Below are 7807 nucleotides of genomic sequence, written 5' to 3'. Positions count from 1 at the left end.
GCGGGGCTCGGTGCGGAGGGGCTCGGCTCACAGCCCTTGGCAGCCGCTGCAAGGCACCCGGGGGGCTGCGGTGCCGAGCGGGAGAGCCTCCCTGCACCGTGCGGCTCCCTCGGGAAACAAAGTCGAGCCGTGCACCTGGTCAAACAAGATGAGTGTCCCACCTTGGGTGATGGGTTGAGCTTCACATTTTCTTATGTAGATTGCTACTGTTTAATGAGAGGGACCATTTTCCCTTTTTACAGGGACGGCATTGACCTCAAAAGGTAACTGAGCTGCCTGCTAGAGCACCGAAGCTCGCAGAGGACTAGAGCCACACTTTGAAATGCACAGCTGAAACATGTGGGCTATGTTATATTTAATTATGTGTCTCCAGTTAGAGCTAATAGTCAGATTAGAAGTGTTTAATTTTGGTTTTCTTTGTCCATTAATTAGTAGAAAAAGAAAACCTGCTTTCCAAGTTCTCAATATCACTTTAGTATACATGCTTGATTATGTTGTGCTTAGCATCACTTGAAAAACAGAGAAATTTTTTACATTGAGCATAGCTGAATGTGGATACTGTTATATTATGAAACCCAGAAGTGAGGATTATAATGTGATATCTTGTAAAGACAACAAGACTTTTTATAAAAGCCTAAATAACCTGTTTAAAGCAGCATCATTATGAGTAAATCTAGCATTTGCATATAGTACAACATAGGAAGGAAAACAAGGATAGTGTGGCATTATTAATAATATTTTTCATATAATAGCAGCATGCAAAATATAGCCAGTGGTGAAAAGTGGGAAAATACAAGTCCATATTAAAAAAAAATCTAAAATCTCAAGAGTTAATAAGACACACAAGTGAAAATTTCCTGCTGCTCTGGCAGAGACATATAGAGCTGACAGTATAGTTTGGCCTCATAATGAGTTCCGCTGTCATGTAAAACTGCCTATATGCCTTCTTGGAACTGTGCTTGCACTACAGTGATGGAGTTGCATACGATGTCTGTCATGTGATCTTTAGAAAAAGTGACTGAAAATGTGGTGTATACTTCCTACTTCTGTGGCAGTTCTCATATTTATCCAAGAATATTTCTACAAAATTAAAATTATGCATGTTCCTGTGGTGGGTTGGCTCCAGCTGGCAGCCAACACCCACCCAGCTGCTTGCTCACTCCCTCCCACGGCAGGACAGGGGAGAAAATGGGAAGAACAGGACCGAGAAAGCTCGTGGGTCAAGATAAGGACAGGAAGATAACTTATCGGTTAGTGACACGGGCAATGCAGACTTGACTTGGTGAAAATTAACTTCATTTATTGCCAATTTATTGCCCCTTGTTGTAGCTACAAGTTACACTCAGTCCCTTCTGTGAGCCAACTGGCAGTGTGGGAGAGTTGCGATCAGGTTGCAGAGGTTTCTCTCTGCCGCTCCTTCCTTTTCACTCTTTTCCTCTTTTTCAGTGTGGGTCGTCCACAGGCTGCAGTCCCTTCAGGTGGTGCCTGGTTTGCCAAGGAGTCCCTCCTCCTCCTCTGTCTTTGGTGCTCCCTCTGCTGTTTCTCACTCTTTTGTTCCCTTCTCTCTCTCCCTCTCTCTTTCCAGCATTTTTGCCATTTCTTAAATATATTTTCACAGAGATGCTACCAGCTTTGCTGATGGGCTCAGCTGTGTCCTGTGGTGGGTCCACTGGATCTGGATGGAACCGTCTGTGTCTGGCATGCGGCAGCCCTGACACTCTTCTCAGCGAGGTCACCCCTGCAGCCTTCCCACTGTCAAAATCTGGACATGGACATTCACTACTGTTCCATTGAGTGGTTATGATTAATTATTATTATAATTAACCTATTATGACCTCACATTTATATCATATACCAGAATGAAACAGTAAGTTAGATAGGTTTCCTCAACCTTCATGAAGGTTTAACTCAGGAATTTCATAACTGTTTTTGACAATGATTAATCCAACATGACAGTATGTGAATTGATTTACCTACTTAGTCCGACCTGAGTTGCTTGACTGCTCTGGATTTAGTTTGACCCAGAGTGCCTGGTCATACCATTGTCTTTAATTTTCTTGGGACTTCCCATTAACTGTTTTGAAATTCTTCCCTTGTTAAAAACAGTCAAAACTTGATTTTACCTGGGTAAGAAAGCATTTTTTCCCCTACCTTGTCATATAGTGGCTGTGTTTTAGTTTAAGAGCACTATCTGAAGCAGTTTCCAACTCATGGCTGAAATAGATTCCATCATTCTGTTGTTTTTTAGACTTTTTTTTTAACCTATATTATTGTGCTAGCATATAGTTACGTGTACTGTCAGCTTTGTGTTTCTATATCAGAATTAATCTTCTATATACAGTCAATACTTTCTATTGTGAGTGATACAGTTATGCAATTTCAGTTGTTTTCTTCAAAAATGGCAATACGTCATTTAGGTTTCTGGTACGAGAGTTAGCCCAGAATTAGAAGCTGATGGACTGAAAATGTGAAGACCGGCTTGGAAACCATCATGGATTCAACATCTAGGATGCTTCCTCACACCTGACAGCAACAGAAAGAGCAGGGCAAGAAAGGAACAACCTTGATATGCCGTCTAGAATAGCTCTATGCTCAGGGAGGAAGCAAATACAGAGAAAAACAACCATTTCCTCACAACTGTGGAGGACAGACACCGGAGATGAGGCAAGGTGGGATGGGAAGCTCAGAAGTGAGATAAACAGGAGGGAAGGAAGTGTCTAATGCTGAAGAAGAATAGATGGACCCTATCCAGTTTTGTTACATATTTTCAGTCTCTGACATAAACAGAGATAGCACCAGCACTGCAGGGGAAAAAAGTGGTCAGGTGATCAGAGGACTTTTGTTTTCAAAATAGAATGTCAATTTAGATCATTCTGTAATTTAGAAAGAAGGCCTGGAATATACATTCAAATGGTGAGTCAAGCCTATTTTAACATATTTTTTGTAGGAGATGTCTAGGGATGAGCTCAGAATGAGGCTATATTACATCTCAGTGAATTCAAATCAGCTCTTCCAGGTAGAAAGTGGTCCTCTGCTTACTTGTTCCATTCCTTGCCTTCACCCTTCCACCCACACAATTTAAAAGTCACTGAACTATGTTAGTTCTAGGAAATATTTATTTTGTTCCAATATTTGGAAAGTTAACAGGAACAAAATCTGTTTGCTAAAAGATCAATACCCCCATATCAACAACCACCAAACGGACAAAACCCCTTCAGGGCCCCCTGAAGTTTTCATTCAAACCACTGCAAGACAAAACTGAACAGGGAAGACAAGGAAAAACAACACATATAAAAAAATCAGTCCTTTTTTTTAAACATCAAAAGAGAGGGAAAAGCACAAAATAAGCTTTCTTTTCCCATAAATTATCTGTACTCCTAACACATCTTTGTTTCACTGAACAACACCTCTTATCACTGATATTGGACAACTACTGAAATTATGAGTTATGTGTTTACACTGCAAACTAAAGTTCTACCAAGGAAAGGAGCACCAATAGGTACCCATAGGATGTGTCAAACTCCATCCTTATATCCACTTCTGAAGAGCTAAATCAATCCCACTATTTTACAGAACTGTACTGGATAGCAGGGTGTGACAGATGTATTTTAAAGGTTTTCAAAAACAAAAGTAGTTTAATTTGACAGTCAGGCACTCCGTACATGGGAGTACATTTCCAATTCACTTTGTATTTTCCGTCAGGCTCCTGGTGTCCTAGAAGGAACAGAAACCAGTTCATTCTGCCTCTTCTTTGTCAGAAACTGAAAACAGCTGATCCAGTCTTTATGGAAAGCAGTAAGAGTCATTTATTGCCTTTGCAGAGATTTTGACCAGCCACTACAAGTCAGGCAACACCTGACTTTCTCCTGAGGGAAGATCTCTGCCAGAAGGCAGCGAGATATTGGTATGCGCCATTTTCTGAGGGATCAGTTTGTGCTCAAGGCTATGTTGTGGTAGGCCCTGAGGAGTCAGCTAGTGTTACGCTTGTTTTTAGTATTGAAACACGTGGGTAAAACTTGCATAAGAGGTAAAAATGTTTTTAGCTTGTGACTTCAAGAAAAATCTTAAATACCTATTAGGTCTGATGGATCTGGTCATGACTGTGTTGAATGGGCTTTCAGCTATGCTTTGCAAAGGAAATAACAGTGCTAGACTGAAGTTCATATATAACTGAACAATACTGTGGGACAGCATTTAACTGCCAATAGGGTGTCTCTGATAAACAGTGGCATAATTTTTTTTTGCAATAGAAGATTAGGAGAAAATGAAAAGGTGACTAAGAGTAAGAAGAGAAGCCTTTGACCACAGAGAAACTATAGAGTGTTTCTGCTGAGCCATTTGCAACTGAGAAAGCAGAGTGAAATAGTCCTGGTGTACACATTTCCTCAAGTTAAACAGGAGGGAAGGTGAGAAAGCAAAATTTTCCAGCACGCTTCAATTGAACGCAGGTGACAGTAGCTGAAACTTCAAAGTTTAACAGATGAAAGATCCATATGATTAGAAAATGATATCATGAAAAAAGAGTATCTCAATGACAGAGATTTCAAAGTCCCATTTACTTCATTCAGAGCCAAAGAAGGAACTTCAATGCCAATTCAATGTTAAGATTCGTTTAACAACTGTATGATGATTTGGACAGATGATCACAGGTCCCGAGGAAGTGAAGTTGATTTCTACCCACTCATTGGAAAATACAGAATCACTCCAATACAGTCACTCCAATTAAACACATAATTTGAACTTGTAAGGAATCCTGGACCTCATGAAGCACTGGGAAACGGTAATTGTGGCCATGGAACTAGGGTAAAAGCTGCATGTAATGGCAAGAAAGACTGAACATGAGCCAAAGGATCATGAGTCAACAAGGGATTTTGTCCTAGACCCCTCAGGACCTTAGATTAAAGAAATTTCCCTCCAATACTTTGTTATAATTTCACAGAATCGCTGAGGTTGGCAGGCGTCTCTGGAGATCATCCAGTCCAACCTAGGGGTAGTACTACTTTCAGTGGCGTTGTGGTAGACTGAAAACATCTGGCTTGTTACCCTACTAGGTAACTGTTCTTCTGACACTTTTTTTTAGTTTATTCATTGCAGTTGCAAAGGCAGATGCAACAGTTTGATCTCTTACTTTTCAGGCATGGATATGATTGCATTAGCCTACCAGTTTGTGTCTTTGCTGTTCCAAAATGGCCTGTTACTGGTACTTGCAAACCATCCATATTGTTAGGTCTTCCAGAAAACATGTTCACTGACTGTACCCTAATCGAAATGAACAGCAGTTGAGCAAACACTAACTGCAGTTACAGGCATTTTTTGCACATAAATAGTAATGTATGTGCATAAATTTAATCTGGAAAAAATACAGGTGCCTGTACCAAAGGTTTGACCAGATTGTCCATTACCAAAGTCGCAGACAAACCAAATTCAATACAATCAGCTCAGTGCCTCTATCAAGCAGCAGTTCATATTCAACTTACATTCACACATGTTACAGCTTCAGCTTTACACATGCCTGAAATTCAAGGCATAATAATAATGTAATAAAAACTAATAATTCTTTAGTTTTTACTCACAGCCTTCCTTTCTGTATCTTTATACCATAAAGTACCATAAGTATCAAAATAAATCTCAACCCTTCTTCTTTGCTTTTTCATACCCAGCACCACCACAATTCCACTTCTAAACTGTCTTTGTTAGCAGAAATAAAAGAAATAATGGTTCCTATTTGAACTTTGGAAGGCTTAGCCACTTATTTTATAGTTGCTGTTTAGGACAATGAATTCAGAGCAAATGTGTACCTGTGATGGTAAAAGGTGAAGGTTGATCACAGTTTCCCCTCTTATCCATTTTAGGCATTCTATTCCCAAGCCTTTTATTAAAAAGACAAGAGGGAAAGACAGGTTTCATTTCATGAATAGAAACTGTGTTATGCAAAGTATTCAGAGCAGATTTCACAATAAAGCAAAGGTTCACTAAGAAGTAACGCTAACCAACATTAAGTGTTTCTTTACAACATACAGTATCAGGAAGAAGCTATTTCTGGCTTTTTTCTTTTTGTGTGTGCTTAATTTTGAGGGTCAATTTTTTAAGCGGGTCACCTGGTCATAGAAGGAGATCAGGTTGGTCAAGCAGGACCTGCCTTTCAGGAACCCATGCTGGCTGGGCCTGATCCCTTGGTTGTCCTGCACATGCCCCATGAGCACTCTCAAGATGAACCACTTCATAATCTCCCCCTGCATGGAGATCAGGCTGACAGGCCTGTAGTTCCCTGGATCCTCCTTCCGATCTTTCTTGTAGATGGGCATCACATTGGCAAGCCTCCAGTCATCTGGGACCTCCCCTGTTAACCAGGACTGCTGATAAACGATGCTGAGTGGTTTGGCAAGCTCCTCCGCCAGCTCTCTCAGTACTCTTGGGTGGATCCCATCCGGCCCCATAGACTTGTGGGTGTCCAGGTGGCTTAGCAGGTCCTGAACTGTTTTCTGCTGGATTATGGGGATTTTATTCTGCTCTCCATCCCTGTCTTCCAGCTCAGGGAGCTGAATACCCTGCAGATACCTGGTCTGGCTATTAAAGTCTGCAGCAAAGAAAGCATTAAGTACTTCAGCCTTGTCCTCATCCTTGGTGACAATGTTCACCCCATATCCAGTAGGGGATGGAGATTCTCCTTGGCTCTCTTTTTGTTGATAATATTTATGTAAAAGCACTTTTTGTTATCCTTTATGACCGTGGCCAGATTGAGTTCTAAAGCCCAACCAAGCACAATAAAGAAAGATACTATTACATGACTTTAAAACACCAGAGTGACTCTATGGCACAGTAATTTACTTAGTATTACTATTACTTTTACCTATCAATGTAAGAGAGATTAGTATTCAAAGGAGAAGGAAGCAATTACCAAACTGTGAGTACCATGGTAATGAAAACATCTCGTAAAAGCGCTTCCTTGAAATGACAAGGTTTTGGGGCAGAAAGGAAAAGGAGAATACTAGTTCAGAATTAGAATATTGTGAATCTCTTTAGTAAAATAATTTTCAGAACATTCTCAGAAACCAAAAGATAGGGCTTGAAGAATGTTTGCATGCAGCCAGGAACACATTCAATCTCAAGAACTTTGCTGTCATTCAAAGTACATTTGAAATTTGGACTAAAATGGATTTGCTCGAAGCCTTTTAATCATGTTTTCAATCTCTTTAACTAAAGATAATTTGTACTGTACATATAGGATATGCAGTGTACATCCACAAGAAAGGAGCAATCACTGTATGTTTACCTTCTCCTGACTAATGAATGAGGGTGCTAATGCCTCTGCTTTCAGGGAGCTTTGGTGTACGGTTACAGGCAATAAAAAGCACGTTCTTCAAAAAGTTTATCCTCTTAGCACTCCACTGATGTCAAATAATTAGCCCCTCTTCAAATTATATTTAGTTATGTTTCCTGCTAGACCAATCTGATCTCCTTCTAGGACCAGGTGACCCACCTAGTGGATGAGGGAAAGGCTGTGGATGTTGTCTATCTGGACTTTAGTAAAGCCTTTGACAGCATCTCCCACAGCATTCTCCTGGAGAAACTGGCGGCTCGTGGCTTAGACAGGTTTACTCGTCACTGGGTAAAGAACTGGCTGGATGGCTGAGCCCAGAGAGTTGTAGTGAATGGCGTTAAATCCGGCTGGTGGCCGGTCACAAGCGGTGTTCCCCAGGGCTCGGTTCTGGGGCCGGTCTTGTTCAATATCTTTATTGATGATCTGCATGAGGGGATCGAGTGCTCCCTCAGTAAGTTTGCAGATGACACCAAGTTGGGTGGGAGT

At 40.9% G+C, this 7807-nt stretch overlaps 1 protein-coding gene across 1 annotated transcript in view; it reads left to right on the top strand.

Moving 5' to 3' along the window:
* The window catches only part of TRHR (thyrotropin-releasing hormone receptor), a gene marked incomplete at its 3' end in the record, with an annotated part of 14255 nt that overhangs the window by 1671 nt on the left and 4777 nt on the right, over nt 1–7807 (top strand). The window lies entirely within an intron of this gene.

The sequence above is a fragment of the Phaethon lepturus genome, unplaced genomic scaffold, assembly GCF_000687285.1.
Source record: "Phaethon lepturus isolate BGI_N335 unplaced genomic scaffold, ASM68728v1 scaffold26595, whole genome shotgun sequence".
Taxonomy (NCBI): domain Eukaryota; kingdom Metazoa; phylum Chordata; class Aves; order Phaethontiformes; family Phaethontidae; genus Phaethon; species Phaethon lepturus.
Note: the sequence above shows the minus strand (reverse complement) of the source record. Positions and strands in the feature narration are given on the sequence as shown.